Consider the following 16,964-nt stretch of genomic DNA (forward strand, 5'->3'; position numbering starts at 1 on the left):
TCGTGCTGCATGCCTCTCCTTCAGTGTCTTGTGCCTCCTTCCTCCTCTGTTCTCCCCTCCTCCTCTGCTCTTTCCTCCTCCTCCGCTCTTTCCTCCTTCTCCGCTCCTTCCTCCTCTGCTCGCTCTCCGTCTCCCTCCTTCCCCTCCTTGCTCCTCCGTTCCTCCCCTGTCTTCCCCTGTTCCCCCCTTTTAAATCCCCCGCCGGCGTCCCGTCCTGGTGACGTAGGGCGCCACGTCACCAGGCTCCTCCCCCGCCGTGCGTCCGTGCCCGGTGACGTCAGACGCCACGTCGCCGGGGCTCCGCCCCTGCCGTACGTCGTCGTCCGGGCGTTGCCCCGCCCCCGCCGCGCTGCCCGTTATCCGGGCCGCAGCAGAGGAGCAGGCTCTGCAGTGCCGCCGTGCTCCCTGGGCGGCGCCCAGGAGAGACAGCGCGATCGCGGGCTGAGTGCGGGGCGGGCCGCCAGGTGGGGTGTGGGGGCGGCGCAACCCGTCACACTGAGGTAACAGCATATTCTTAACAGTGACTTCACAGACTTGCTTCCTAAGATAAGATTCTTTTGACTGAACTGTGATGAGAGTTTCTATGCAAGAAATGCCTTTTATACAGATATTCCAGAGGGTAGCCGAGTTAGTCTGTACAGAAAAAACAACAAATGGTCTGGTAGCACTTTATAGACTAACAAAATATGTACCTACTAACGCGATACATAGAGAAACATTGGAATCAGAGTTCATCTGCAAATTCAATTCACATGCCAAAGGACTCAGTGGTAATGAAGGGTGGTTGGGGAACTATCAACTTAACACTTGTTGAAGGTGCAAACAACTCTTTGTGTAGACTCCTATGTCAGGAAGGATACTATCAATTGACTTTGATTCTTATCTGCTTAGTTTTAACTACCCAATCTTCAGATACCTACTGATTCCCTCTAGGTCCCTGTCTTTCACCCCCTCCTTTTTTTCCTTCCTCGCCACCCCCTTCTCTCCTATTTCTTTTGGGTCTGCACATCCTAAACTCAAAACTCTGGTCATCTGAAGAAGTAGTCTGTGCCCACGAAAGCTCATGATATCGTCTGCATGTTTTGTTAGTCCAGAAAGTGCTACCAGACCATTTGTTGTCTTTTTTATACAGATAGCCAGTTAACAGAAAATTTGCCAGTAGCCAGCATTCAAGAAATCGTTGGCATTCATCACTGTTCATGGGTTTTCTCGAATCAAAAAGTGTGGCTGTTGTTCACTGCAAATGAGATAGGTTATGTCTACACTATCACCCTAGTTTGAACTAGGGTGGTAATGTAGGCAAATGGAGTTGCAAATGAAGCCCGGGATTTGAATTTCCCGGGCTTCATTTGCATCTTGCCAGGCAGCGCCATTTTTAAATGTCTGCTAGTGAAACGAGGAGTAACGGTAGTTCGGAATAGGAAGCCTAGTCCAAACTACCTAGTCCGTGCCGCATGTAGCCATGCGGCACGGAGTCCGCACTAGCGGACATTTAAAAATGGCGCCGCCTGCAAGATGCAAATGAAGCCCTGGAAATTCAAATCCCGGGCTTCATTTGCAACTCCGGTTGCCTACATTACCACCCTAGTTCGAACTAGGGTGGTAGTGTAGACATACCCATATTTACATGGTTAAAGTGGGTAAATGCCTATGCACAAATGAGTTACAGTCTTAGATTTCAAAAGGTAATAAAAGTTCTGCAATATGCAATCTCTATATGCCTTGTAGGGCCAACCTAAACTAAGCAGCTTGCAGATCCCTTGCTTATGCTTAGAAATGTTTTAATTTCCGAATTCCAAGCAGCACAGTTCCTTCTGGTCAGGCCTGTTTTAATTTCCTTCCTACTGAGTTCAGACTGATTAAACAAGCATCAGCGCTGTTCTCCTCTTCGAGTGGGAGTGGATAGGGGGCAGGAGATGCAGTCAACTAAGGTTTTGTCCTTTGATGTTCCACAATAGCTCCTTTGTCTTCAAAGGGCTTTCTGATATGTAGGTCCAGTACTTTACATTAATTAATGCACTCATTTCCTCTTTGGAGTGTTATACAATTAGGAGAACTTTATCATGCAAACAATCAATGTAACTTCATACCATGGGTTACAGATGTTACAAGTGAGATCAATATGTACATCATCTTATAGTCATTTCATCAAATGTAAACACATTCTTATCAACTTAACATTTGTTTTAACAATGCTAACACACACGAGCAACACACACAAGCCAGACTGATTTCTGGCTATGTGTTTGTCAGTGTTTCTTGAGGCTTAGGCATGAGGTCACACCTGGTCTGCAAGCTTCACACTAAGGACTCACGCTTCTTTAGCACGCGCACCAAGAGGCATTATGAGGCAATTGCAAGGGAGTTCAGTTTAGTGAACTGCAGCATCTGTTTTTCCTCAGAGTCGCACTGGAATGAAGTGGGGCTGAAGCCCTAACTTCTTTCCCTAGCCTTTCTGGGTAGTTTCCATCACTAGCAACTGTGCTCAGTCTTGTACTGCAGGGACCAATTTTACTATCCTCATTTTACAGATAGGGAAGTGAGGAACAGAATGAAGTAACTTGAGCTCCCAACAGGTCCATGGCAGAGCCAGCTATGGAACCCAAGTCTTTTGGGTCCCATACCAGGTCTGTTACCACTAGGCCACAGCACCTGGCTTCCTCTATAGAGGTGCAGTTGGGAGAGTGGTTTCTTCCATTTACCCTTACACATTCCCATAAGGGCCAGCACTATGTGTGCTAATGGAGAGATACAGGTAGGATTAGTGGTGTAATTTAGTAAGGAATTTAATAGGCAGTCACAATTTTAAATTCCTATGTGGTGCAACTCACAGTTCACCGTGGACAGTTTTTGATAGGGGTGTTTTCTACTCCCCATTTGCAACTTTGACATGTTTCTTCTCTTCATGAAAAAGAACCTACTGGGAAATGTCTGAAATATATCACTTGAAGCACCTTGGGAAAAGTGAAAGGTGTACACTGAGGCCAAATTCTTCCATGTACACACATCCACATCCTATTAAAATTGGACACCTAGAGCTGAGGGAAGAATTTTGTCCTTTAATGCTTCTAAAAAAAGAAAACTAATGACAAAGGTAATAACGTAGAGACGAAAATGCATTTTGAGATTAAAATGCTGAATGACATTCTGAACTGATGAGCAAACAATGACCTAGCTAGTAAGTGAAACAGCCTTTCAGCTGATGAGAGATGACATCATTCTCTGAAAATTCTTCAGTCATTTTACAGTCTTTTATGCTTATATTTTAAAATATAAATTCCAGTAATTATTGGAAACAGTCTGGGAAAACAAATCCTGAAAGCTTGTCAAAAAGGCTTCTATGCCTCTGCCCTTTTGTCATTTGAACTAAAAGGTAATTGTGGGAAAGTTATTGGCATACTGGATGGTCTGGGAATAGATCCAGTAGATAATTTGCTTTCCTGTGAACAGCAATGCTGTACTTGATCATGATCCATGGAGATTTGGAGAGCAAACTTCTTTCTTTTTCTCCTAAAAAGGTGCTCCAAAAGAGGTATCATTAGAAGCCAAAGGGAAATTAGTTCTGGAATTCTGTCTTAAGAATTAAACAAGAACTTTGAATTAGATTTCCTGAGATATGGGCTGTATCTCCATATTCTCTGCATGATACCATAAACATCCATTGTAGTATATACAAGTATTATCATTAAAAATAATAGTGATGATTTGTTTCAGGTTGCTGTGACCATGGCTCCCATCCATAGTTACTAGCCAAATGGAAAATGCCATTAGCATTACTGCCAATCCTCCACTGAGTCCTCAGGAGAGTAGCAAATCAAATCCTAACCATAAATCCAGCAAAAAAGCATCGCCAGCATTACCAGGAGGAGGGAAAGAAATGTGATTTTATACAGATTGCCATAAATTAAGGTGAGAGCACTCTTAAATTTAAAAACTTGAGATCCCCTGTCAAGGGGTGTGCACTCAGCCCCACAGTGCCTCCTGCTGGTAGCTCTGAGGAATTAGTCCTTTAGTCCACAGGGTGCCTCTTTCTGGCTGGTGTCTCCCCTGTCCTCACTTCACAATCCTGTTCTAGACCCGTGTCATTCCCTGACCATGGCATCCTCTTCAAGACCCTGCCCTCTGGCAGTGCCCACCCCAATAATCTCTCATCCCCCTCCCAGGGGCTTTGTGTCAGCAGTCCTTAGTCTCTACTGCCACTGTGGGCCAACTGTGGCCTCCAAGCCTAGCCCCTTTGACACAGGAACAAACCACAGTCTATCTGGAATACACCCTTCTCTTAGGAAGGTATCAGCAGTCCTGCAATTCACCCACCACAGTCTCAGGGGCAAGCCATAGCTTGTTTGGGCCATACCATGGTGGCAAGGTGTGATGTAAGGGTGGCAAGGTGTATGCAAGGGATATAGAGCCAGCAGCACAGGGCAGCAACCAGATTCTCGGGAGCAGGTCTGGGAGCTTGCACGTAACTGTAACGGAAACTGCTAAGCTCATACTTATCAATTAGCCATTTAAATGGTTACCCTCTTACATTCCTTCCTCCAGCATACCTGAGAAAAATGTAAACCAAATCAGAAAGCAAATCTCACTGCACAGAATAGAAAAATCTGGAGAGAACATTTACAAGGACTACAGGAATCTAATCTGAGAAATTTACTTGACTACAAACAGTGTCATTAAAGAAACCATTACACTAAAACAATGCATAACACATGAAAAAAGTCTTAAGGAATGAACCACTGACTATTAGTAATGCTGCTGGACCTCTGTCATCTACAGGTGGAACCAGCTCTGTGATTTTTGGAGCTTAGTACATGATCCTCTGCTGCATGAACTAAAAGCCAGCTGGCTATTAGCAAAGGCTATAAAGTAGACTTATTATTCTCTCTCTGTAAGTGGTCTCAGTTCCACTAGATTCGACGCTACACCACACTCAGAAGGCATGTGGATTACACATACCTTTACAGTTTAGAGGGACTCAATAATATGTTAAAATCAAAAAATGGGGATGAGATTTACAGACTCTAGAAAAGACTACCTGATCCCTAAGACTGAACTTTAAATTGCTAAAAAAAAAAAAATGGGATTAGTGGAAAAAGCTGACATAACTTAAATTTATATTCAAAATAGTTTCCAAAGAATTATTTCCATGTCTTTCACCCTAAAGCCATTGGAATGTCACTCCAGTAGCTATGAGGCTTACTACAGAGCTCTGACTAGTCTCTGGAAACTCTGAGAAGCAGGTGAGATGTTCAGCTCATCACTGAACTTCTGCAGGTTTTCCTGCCCTGTTCTGGGGGTAACATTTTCAAAGGCTCCTAAATGCCTCGAGGTCCCTTTGGATAACGGATTTGCATTGTCCTTGGTTACTCATTTTTGCAACTGCTGCTATCCTCTCCTCAGAAACCCCCAAACGCTAATATCGCTCTTCTCAATCCTACAATTCACTGTGAGGCAGGGCCGGCCCGAGCCATTCGTGCATCCCGGGCCCCGGGAACGCGGCACCGCCCCTGGGAGTGCGGCACATGCGTGGCCCCACCCCACCCGGTCCGGCAGCCCTGCACGGTGCCACCTACAATGGGGCATCCCAGGCGGTAGCCCGGTCAGCTCGTAGCTTGAGCCAGCTCTGCTGTCAGGCTATGTCCACAAAAACTCTGCAGAGTTTTTGCACAAAAACTCACAGAGCGTCCACACCTCAAGCACGTTTTTGTGTGAGAAAATTTACAGTGAATTGACAGAACAGAGGGGTTTTTGTGGGGTAGATATTCCTCTTTCTATAATGAATAACTCCTTTTTGCACAAGAACTCTTGTGGATGGGAAACGGGGGGCGGGGCGGGGTTGCGCAAAAACAGCCTATAGAAAGATGCACAGGTGCCCTCGTGGCCATTCTGTTAATGGCAATCAGAGCTTTCTTGCAAGAGAGCATCCATGCAGTCTGGATGCTCTCTTGTGCAAAAGCACATCACTTTTCCAATTCGCTTTTGTTGTGTGAATGTTCTCTTGTGCAAGAAGTTTTTGCAGAAGAAGCCTGCAGTGTAAATGTAGCCACATACTTTGAGTTTCCACTGTTGCCCACACTATGTCAGCTCATGCAAAGTCCAGCTCACCTCCCATAGACGATGCATCTGATATTAAAATGATAGTAGACTTGATCTTATTTAGTAGTCCTGTAAGACAATATTCTATTCAGTTTATTCCAGCAGCTCAGTCACAGAAAGAGACAGACGTATACAACACTGTCAACTGAGAACAAAACAATTTAGAAAAGCTAGAATATATTAAATACAATACAAATACTTGATGCCACACTGTTTTTAAGCAGAGCTCCCACTGATTTACAAAAAAGGGTGAAGAGCTTATATCTTCCTAAAGTTGTTTCAAGGGTAGTTATCATACCAGGTCCTGTGTTCCTCGTTTCAGATTCTTTATTTAAAGTTGTATTTATAGTTTAAAGCTAGGATGAGGTAATATTTTTGTTTTTAAACTGTTTTCAAAGCTTCTCCTTGAAACTGGATTGAGGCAGCTCATATATATGTTAATTAGTAGTATAAATTTCACTGTCTAGAGCTATAAATTGTTTTAAAAGTGCCATATAAACATAAAGTAGATGCTTAAAGAAGTAAGCCAAATTATCTGTCAAAGGCTGTTTTTACATGCAGAGATTCAGAACAATCAGATATAAAATGCATTAGAGTGGTTCGTGTTTGAACTGAGTAATCTTCACTTTGATTGTTGTTCAAAATACTGTAGTAAAGAAGATGACAGCTGGGTATGAAGTTGTCTGAATCACTGGTACTAGAATGCAAATGCACTCCATTAGTTTGCATAAAATCTGCAAGCCAGAGCTATTTCTGCACTGCCATCTCAGCATGTGGGTAAGTCTGAATAGGCTGTCTCTCTTCCTCATTTTCTCACACCAAAATTAAAAGGAATGCTGAAAACATTATGAACTGAATATAAAATCAGGCACAGCTTACCCAAAGAGGTGGGGGAAGCAGGAAGAAGAGAATCAAATTAATATTTAAAGCTATATATTTAATTCTAGAAAACATATGTATTAAAGGATATCTGCTTTACTTTTCAGAAAAGCAGAAAAGTAGCATTGTTCCAAGGCAGGACAGTGCTGAGATGAAGACTTTTTTTGGTACACTCAGGAGATTGAAAGGGGTTGTCGGCTTGTCCACAAAGGTAACAATGGCTGACAAGTCATTTGGGAATATCTCCAATATTATGAGAGACTTGTGCAGGGTGACTGGTCCACACATCAATCTGCAATATAGAAAAGCTAGTTTTGAAAACAGCAGGCTATGAAAAACGTACATTCTCAAAGGACTTCACAAGGTTTTAGTTTAAATTTGTTCATTCAGTCAGAACTGTGACCTTAAATATTCGAGCAAAGCTTTGTGAACCCTGTCACCTTCAAACCATCTCCTCTCTTTTAATGTGAACAAATTTGCAAATTCATGACTCTAAATAATTGTTTCAAAAATCTGTAGCGAAAAACTTACAATTGGGGGCATGGGTAGTGTGTGCACAGCTGGCTGTGGGAGGATAATTCCCAACCCTACTGCTTCCATCCAAATTTCTGCCCCTTCTGCACCCCCCTGCTGGAGCCCAGAGCCTCCTCCACCATAATTGCTGGTCCTGCCCTAGGCTAGTGCCCCCATGCCCGCTGAGAGAGTGGACATCCTGGCCCTATCCCTGGAATGCTGGGGGGGGGGGACAGAATGGCCCCAGTGCTCCCAGCAGTGTAGCACCAAAAGGGAGGGTGGCACAGTCCGACCCTAAGCCAGGACCATTCCACAGGGGACTGGAGATGCATGCAGTACTCCTTCTTGAAGCAGAAGGGAGAAACTGGGATGGAAAGTTGGCAGGGCCGTGCTTGGTTGTTTGGGGAGGCACAGCCTCCTCTCGCCTATGATAACCATTGCCCATGCTTGGTTGTAATCAGTATTGCTGGAAAAAAATCAAATACAGAAGAAACCACTCAGGGTATGTCTACACTAGCCCCCTAGTTAGAACTAGGGAGGCTAATGAGGGCGACCAAAATTGCAAATGAAGCACAGTATTTAAATATCCCGCGCTTCATTAGCATGTTCCCGGGCGGTCTCCCATTTTGGAAATTGACTATCCCGGAAGAACTACCCACGTCTACATGCAGCAGAGAAGGGCGATTCCGAAGTAAACCCCTTATTTCGAATTACCAGTTGTTGGATCCAGAACAGTAGCAATACAGTGGGAGTGGGGAGGGAGGAGATATCTTCAGGCCCGTACTCAGGAATTTCTGTGGGAGTGTGTGTGTGCTTTTTTTTTTTTTTAAATAAATGTGGACTGCAATTTTTTAAATGTAATTTTTTTTAAAATATATCTTTCCTGCTGCTCTTTTCTCCCCATAGTTATATTTAAATCTGTTTTGAATAATAATCGGCACAACTGGACTATACGAGACTATTTTTTATAAAGGATATTTATTTTTGAATCATTTTCATTTACGTTTTAAATGGTCTCTTATTTTCCAGTTATATTCCAGAAGTGACTAAAAACCAATTTCAAAAATAAATAGTAATTTAAACTAGAATAATATTAATATAAGGAATCAACCCAGTTGCAGTGAAAATGCTGTATACAGACGTTTTAAAATAAACTGTCAGCGATGGAAAGCAACCCATACATTGCATCAGTTCGTCTACTGTTGCTTTACATTGGTGTCCTAACTGGTAGCCATCTTTGCAATGAAAAGAACAATAGTTTGCTACCAAGCAGCGCTAATTGCCTGATGCCAGTGGGACGCCCAGTAGGGTCCAATTAGAACCCAATTATATTCTATATCTGGGGTGCCCAAGATCGTGGTTGACCAGTCAGTTGCAAGTGGTTAACTGGTAAATCATGAAGCAGACCAGCAGAATGCTTTCCCGGCCTCCCAGGAGGGCTAGAATAGATTTAGCCTGTTTAGTTGGGCTATGGCTGAGGCACCTGGCCTGAACCATGGGAGGGGCTGGTGGCTGCCCCACTCCTGCCACAGTGGCCGAGCCCAGACCCCAGCCTCACTCCTGGGAGGATGGGGGGATTAGCCCCAGCCTGCCCTGGCTGACCAAAGCAGGGTGAGGAAGACACGGGCAGCATGCCTCCCCTGCTTTCCCCTGGCTAGCCTGAGCACTGGGGAGGGAGGCTGGGGCAACTTGGAAGGGTCATGGGGGATGTCTGTACCCTTCGCACCCCCCCCTCCTGCATACAAGTCTGATCTTGTTTGGACCTACTTCTGTTGGTGAGAGAGAGAAGCTTACGCACAGCTCTTGTTCAGATCTGGGCTCTATAATCTCAAAAACTCTTCTCTCTCACCAACAGAAGTTGATCCAGTAAAATATATCACCACACTTCCCTCCCTCCCTTGGTCATTCTGTTATCTTTGGACCCACATGGTTATGACAACACTTCATACAATCAATCCTATTCGGGTATTCATATTGAAACACGATCAGACAGAACATGGCAGGGAGAGATGAGAAATTAGAAGCATTGCATGTGAATTTCTCAGGGCACGTCTACACAGCAGCGTTATTTCAGAATAGCTGACATTGTTTCAAAATAACAAAGTGAGTGTCTACACAGCAAGCCGCTATTTTGAAATAATTTTGAGATGGCTGGATTCTTATTCCAACTTCTGTAACCTTCATTTCACAAGGAGTAAGGGAAGTCAAAAGGAAGAGTGTTCTTCTTTCGACTTCCTGCTGCCAAAAGCCAAGTTAAGCTACTTAGACTTCAGCTACACAATTAATGTAGCTGAAGTTGCCTATCTTAATTTGACTTTGCCCCATAGTGTAGACATAACCAATGTGAACAATAAGGACTCAGCTCTAGGCTAGATTGTATCTGGTCCTGCCCTCATGCATAAAGGGAGAAATAAGGGAGAGGGCACAAAAAAGCCAGACACGATACAGTTGTAGTTCATGTCCCACACGTCCACTGCACCAATTTTTGAGGGAGTGGTGGCCCTAAGAGTAATTTTGTTCAGACACTTCAGCCCTATTTCCAGCTGTTCCTGCACAGTTCTGAATCACACCAAGACAGTGCCATGGTTGCCACACACACGTTATCTGAAGAATATCAGAAAAAACAGCAATAGTAAAGGTGAATTACAGGCTGAAGAAAGAGTGACTGATCCATTCCTCTTGCTTTATAAAGAAAATCTCCCTGGAAAACTAACAAGGGTGGAGCTACTCTTAAAAGTAGCTTAACTGATGCCCCATATTGTGTACCTCTTTATGCTGCAGAAGCCAATCTAGAAGGCACCACATTGAGCCCATGGTTCTATACAAAGGAGAGTTTGCTTATCTTACAGATCTGACTATACTAGTCTTAAAAGTTTCACCTTCCACTGTTTCCTGTGGAAATCTATTTAGCTGTTCATAGGATGTGATGTTTGACAATAATGGTGGCTACCCTCAAACACAGAAAGAATAATGTATAATCTGATGAAAATTGTAGGACTAGGAGGCTGCATGTTTGTAGCTATAATTGACATAAGTGAGGCTTGAGATACTGAACACCATAGAATGGCCCAATCCTGCTCTCTGGACCGACACTGACGTGTTGGAATGGGATCCAATTGCTGGAGCTCATGTACATCTCAGCCTTCCAGGCCTGGATCAAGATTGGTCACTGTTCCTAGCTCTTGGTCTCTCAAGCACACCCCGGGTGCAAACTCCATGTATGACTCCTTTCCTAGGATTCTGCAGTCTAGTCACCTAGACAATAGAGCCAGTGTCTCAACACTCCTAAGTCTCCAGTTACTTAGTCATATTCCCTTCAAATTGCACCCAGCCTTGGTTCCTAATTATACCTTTCAGGGGCAATGTGGCAAGAAAACAAAGGAAAAAGGTTTACAAAGAAATTTCTTACATACACACATTACTGCTAAAAACCATACGAGAGTTACAGATCTATGGAAAGCAATGAGCACTTACAGACAACCACTCTGAGGGTGTGTCTAGACTACATGGCTCCGTCAACTGAGCCATGCAGATGAGGCAGGACGACAAAGGGAACTGAAGTGGCAATTTAAATAATCGACGCTTAATTTAAATAAAAATGGCCGCCGTGCTGTGCCGATCAGCTGTTTGTCAGCACAGCGCGGCAGTCTAGATGGGGATCTGCCAATCCCAGAATCCTTCGTCAGCAGATTCTTTATGCCTCGTGAAACGTGCCTGTTTAGACGTACCTTGAGTGTTATCATCCCATGAGCAGTGTTCCCTCTAATTTTTTCTCTGTGTACAGAATTAATTTCATTATGTGCACCAAAACATGTGTCAATGTGTACCACCAGTGCACTATGTGTGGATGTGCACCACCAGAATCAGCTGGGCAGCATTTGAATTTCATCCTCCCAAGTGCTCAGCTTACAGGGAACTCTTCCCATGAGTCCTGCATTTGAGGTCTATCTTTCTTGAGTTCTTGGCTTGTTTCACTGGGGTAGACCCATTCAAAATTGATGGTCCTTGATTCCTCAGACACAGCTTCCCAGATGCAACATCTACTATGTGTTAAATTCCTGCTATAGAATGAATGTTCTAAGCCACACTCAAGTTTACATTCAAAGGATGGCTCACAAAACTAGAATGGAATTCATAAGCTGACCCAGAGATATCCACCAAACTGTCGCATTCTCTCAGCATTTTTTATTTTTAGATATTAATCCAACTATTCCTAAAAGATAAAATCACAACCCATTATAGGGTATGTCTACACAGCTTTTAGTGACAAAGCTGTATCACTAAGGGCACGTCTACACAGCAGAGCTAAAGACAAAATAAGTGATGCAACTTCAGCTACATCAATTGTGTAGCTGAAGTCGAAATAGCTTAATTCAGCTTTTGGCACTGTCTACACAGCAGGAAGTCGAAGGAAGAGCACTCTTCCTTTGACTTCCCTTTCTCCTCATAAATGAGTTACCATGAGTCAGAATAAGAAGTCCTTCAGCTTGCCATTATTTTGATATTATGTCGAAGTAAGTGCTTGCTGTGTAGATGTGCCCTATTTTATTTTGGAATAACGTTCGTGTGGATGGGTTTGGGGTGCGATCACCTCCTGCTGACCGAGCAGGGGGGTTTAGCGGACCCCCCCGTCTGACTTTCGAGATCGCAGTCTGGGTCCTCTGCCCTAGGGACGGGTAATTCGGGTGCGACCACCCCCTCTCGAGTGAGCAGGAGGGATGCAGTGGACCCGCCGTCCGACCTAAGACATAGTTGGTGGGGCTCTTGGCCTCCAGTCCAGCCCCTCCCTCAGAAAGGGGGGGGTCCCGTCGGCCTTGCCCGTCAAGCCTGCCAATGCTGGCGTACACTGACGTATCCTGGGCCGCTGGGTTATGGAGTAAAGGGGGGAAGGGGAAAGGAGGACCCGGGCCCACCCTCTCCACCGGGTCCCAGCCAGGGGCTCTGAGTGCAGGTTGCGACACCGTCCCTGAACGACAGACGAGGGTTCACTTTACAACACGTCTGTCCACAGGCACCACAAGGACCCTGCCCGGGCTGCTTCCTTCCCCCCACAGGCCCCTGGCGACTGGACCCCGGCTCCTGTGTGTCTACCAAGGTTCCTGTGTCCGGCGCCCGGGTGGGTCCTCCAACATCCCTTCCGGGGACTCGCTCCCCTGAGCTGTTCCTCTGTCCGAGCTCCCCTTCCACTGGCTGTCAGGGCCATCTCAGGCTGCCCCTCGGCCAGGGCTCGCTGTCCACCAGAAAGGGAGGCTGTCCCTCACCACCTCTCCACCGGGGCTCGCTGTGCGCCAGCCATGGAGGCTCCCCCCATCTCCTGCGCCGGCGGGGCCTTTTGAAACGGCCCGCCGGCCATGATGAGACCCGGGGGTCCCGCCCTCCCCGTGACGTGGGGGTTTCCCTTGCTACATCCTGGCCATCGCTCACTGCCCCTACCCCCCCGGCAGGATGCCGGGGCCAGGGCCAGCGTTCTTCCTGCCACGTAGGTGCAGAAGTAGGTTTTGGCCTTGCCGCAGTTCAGCGGCAGCGTCTCACTGCTTGGGCTCCCTGCCCACGGCCACACTCTCCTCCTGCCTCCCCCTGCTGTCCGGCGTGCAGGCCGCTAGCAGCCTGTCACAGTTAGTTATTCCGAAATAACACTACTGTGTAGATGTACCCTAAGAGTTAGGCAGTGTAAAAGTGTTGTTTCTCAGCACTTTTTCAGGCAAAAACTTCCACATCCTAGAGCAGCATTTCCTTTGTAGGTAAGAAACTACTCCTACTAACAAAGCATGGTTTATACTATACGGCTGTGTCTACATTGGCACCCCTTTCTGGAAAAGGGATGCTAATGAGACCAGTCAGAATTGCAAATGCCGCGGGGGAATTAAATATCCCCCGCGGCATTTGCATGAACATGGCTGCCGCTTTTTTCCGGCTCAGGGTTTTGCCAGAGAATAGCGCCAGTGTAGACTGGACCTTACGGAAAATAAGCCCTTTTCCGGAAGATCCCTTATTCCTACTTGAAAAGAGCTTATTTTCCGCAAGATCCTGTCTAGACAGGCGCTTTTCTCCGGCAAAATCCCGAGCCGGAAAAAAGCGGCAGCCATGTTCATGCAAATGCCGCGGGGGATATTTAAATCCCCCGCGGCATTTGCAATTCCGACTGGTCTCATTAGCATCCCTTTTCCGGAAAGGGGTGCCACTGTAGACACAGCCTGCTAGTACTTGCCATGGTAAAGCTTTTGTTGTTTGGAAGGAAGGGTTTTAAGCACCTGTGAATGACAATAGCTTTGTCATTCAATTGCCGATGTAGACAAAGCCTTAGGTAGAAGCTATTTCAAATTGTTGTGGAGGGGGTCAGAGAGACTGAAGGAAGGTGTGCAGAGGTGTCCTACTCAGCACACATTTCATTGCCAATCTGGAAAATACTGATATTTACACAATCTTTCTGACCGTACTTAGTGTCTTATCTTCCTCTCTCTGTTCCACCAACAATGCCAGCCTCTGTGACATTATTGGATTGTGAGATGAATGTAACCAAATCTTGCACAAAGTGGGCCAAGTGAGGTGTCTATCAAAAGCTTATGATTCTCTGATTCGGTTTATACTGTTCATATGCATATATCATTTTTGTATTTGCAGTTATGAGAATTGTATTTGTATTTCAGATGTTTGCTTCCGGCTTGGTCAACCTATAGTGAAAGAGTGAGTGAACAGGAGTACTTGACTAACAGTGCATCTTAGGTGGTGCCAATCCACATCTGATGAGCTTTGCTGTGAACATTCAGACCATGTAAGCAAAGGTTGATGCCTAGAAAGGACTGAGTCATGTATGCACAGATGAATTGCTCATGTGATAAACTCCATCTTGGAACATACTTTCACACAAGGAAAGCAATGGAATTCCCTCCACATGGGCATGGGTATAAAGAGGGCTTTTCCATTTTTTGCTTCATTCTTGTTTTCAATCCAGTCTTCATTCTAGGTAATCGACTATGAAGGATCTCTGCTATGAACTGAAGCCTAAAAGGACTGATGACCCATTCTCACAGATGATGTATTCCAGAGATTTATAAAACAGAAAATTATTCCATATCTTGTACAAGCCTGCAGCAAGAACTTTGCAACTGATGTATGTAATTTGACTCTTTTAACAATTTTACTCTCCTCCTTTCCTTCTTTTCTATTATTAATAAACCTTGAAGTTTTAGATTATAAAGGATTGGCGCAGCATACTCTTTTGGGTAAGATATGAGGTATAAATTAACCTGGGAATGTGGCTGGCCCTTTGGAATTGGAATAACTTGTTTGGGTTTGGTGAGATTGGTTTTCATAACCTCTCATCTATGTAAGAAGTGGAACTGGTGTGGCACAGAAGAACTGGAGTGTGTGCTTGTATGACTTCTTGCTAGCCAGTGGGGTAAACAGAAGTGCTCTTTGTGGCTGGTTTTGTGTGCCTTATAGTGGAGGACCCCCCCAGTCTTGGACTGTAAATAGCCCTGTCTCTAAGCAGTTTGCCCTGATTTGACCCTTTCAGTAGTGCCCCCAGAAAACTACTTTATTACAACCTCCACTGCCTATTAATCTACTTTTAGCACTGACTTCTTCATGTTTTTTTTCCATGCTTCCCCATATACATGGTATGTCCTCTCTAGTTCCTGTATGCCATGTTTTTCTTAGAAGTCTCTCTGTCCAGATAATTGGTCTATGAGATCACAAATACCAAACTAGTAAAATATTACTAATTAGGAGAAGAAACAATTTTTATTCAGACTTTGCAAAGTTCTTTGTTCCTTTTAGTTTTGTTAAATAAACCTGTTCTCCTTTGCTTGTCACCCATACAGATATTTCTACTCACATTGTCCCTCTGAGATCTGTGTCCAGTACTGCAAACACTGTGGTCATAATCTGCATACTTTCTTCCCAATATTTATCAGTGCTTTTATCACAGTAGTTGCTTATAGATAATATTACCTGTGATGCATGCTAATATGAATGTTTCCAATCTGCTGGTGATATGGAATGTTGCTATTCAGGAAATCCAGGTTAAATGTTACTCCAGAAGTCCTTGCCCTTCTGCTGGCAGAGAGCAGGACATGCTCAAAGATAAAACACTTCAGCTCCAAAGATGAGATTATCAAAATATTATACTATTGAGCAACCTGGGCTCATCTACTCTAACAGCTGCCTGGCTGGAAGACTCCAGGGAGACCTCTCATTAGAATCGCATAATGAGGTGATAATAACATCTACCTCCTGGGAAACCACTTGCTATTCCTTTTGCAAGAGGTATTAACAGCAGACTCAAAGGAGACCATTTATTGTCCTATTGAAGCAGCAGTACTGGGGACAACTAAAATTTCTATTAATTGTGCCCTCTTTGGCTCTGATGAAAGGCTTAAATAAGGCTTCTACTTATATCATTCCATTTCAAAGATAAAATGGTGCATTACACATGAAGTTCTAGAGGCAATGAAAAGACTCCCATTGGTTTTGGATCATGCTCTATTAGCGGGATGGTGATGGAGCGGACAGTTTGATTCCTTCTACTGCATAATGGGGGTGAACTAAAGGAGCACAATAAGGGCAAGAAAAGGCCAAATCCCCTCTGCTCAAGACCATGGTAGGTCATTGTTGTGAAAATTCTGTGGTTGGGAACTGTGAGAATTCTCAGAACATTTCAGAGCAGAGGGAGCTCAGGCCAGGGTGTGCTCCTTTCCAAATCTGGTGCATCTCTAAATCGGGTGATGGGTCCCAGGGATACAACCTTAACTCTCCAGTCTGGGCTGTCTCTCACAATGCTTTGCTATTGACAAACAGCAAGGCAAAGGCCTACAAATATAATTCAAAGACTGTGTTAGGATCATAGCAGATAAACAGACGAGCCATGGGCTGGAAATAATTATATCAAAATTGGCATATTGGAAATTAGTCCTAGCTGGTGGACAACATAAAGAGGGTGTGGCATATTCTGCCCATCACTTGGGCAGATCCCCAGCCCAGTCAGGAAGGAGTGAAAAAGTGCATCTGGGTACAGTTAATCACAATATAATATAATGATACAGTAATATAGGTGGGGGATGATGAATGTGTGCCTGTATTTAAACTTTAGAACCTATTTTGGGTGGAAGGGTCACATTTTTTTAATCAACTGAATTGGCAGACATGCTTTTCACCCAGTTTGCACCCCAATTGTCTTGGCTTGAGGAAAGTCAAACAGATCCCCGAAGTTTCATATCATAACTGATACAATCCTTCCCTTTTTCAAAAACATTTCAAATATTCCTCTGAATTTTCCCTTTGTCGTCCATATCACCTCGGTTTAGACTAAATAAAGTTTGAGCAAGCTTCTTCCAGTCCAGCTATGGGCATTGTAACATCCATGTGGCAAGACAAATAGCATTTGTGGAAATTGAGATATACAGATGACTATGATTGCAAATTTTTGGGCACAGTCTGGAGCATTTCTCCTCTTCTCTGAATATGTCACAGGCACA

At 44.5% G+C, this 16,964-nt stretch overlaps 1 long non-coding RNA gene across 1 annotated transcript; it reads left to right on the top strand.

The window, feature by feature from the left end:
* The first annotated feature begins 308 nt into the window (after positions 1-308).
* On the top strand, positions 309-15,177 carry LOC142826515 (uncharacterized). Its single transcript, XR_012900699.1, has 5 exons — positions 309-500; positions 3,715-3,909; positions 7,083-7,186; positions 14,136-14,260; positions 14,453-15,177. It is a non-coding gene; the product is annotated as an uncharacterized LOC142826515 (long non-coding RNA).
* Positions 15,178-16,964: the final 1,787 nt, after the last annotated feature.

Source organism: Pelodiscus sinensis, chromosome 1 (genome assembly GCF_049634645.1).
Source record: "Pelodiscus sinensis isolate JC-2024 chromosome 1, ASM4963464v1, whole genome shotgun sequence".
In the NCBI taxonomy this organism is placed as follows: Eukaryota; Metazoa; Chordata; order Testudines; family Trionychidae; genus Pelodiscus; species Pelodiscus sinensis.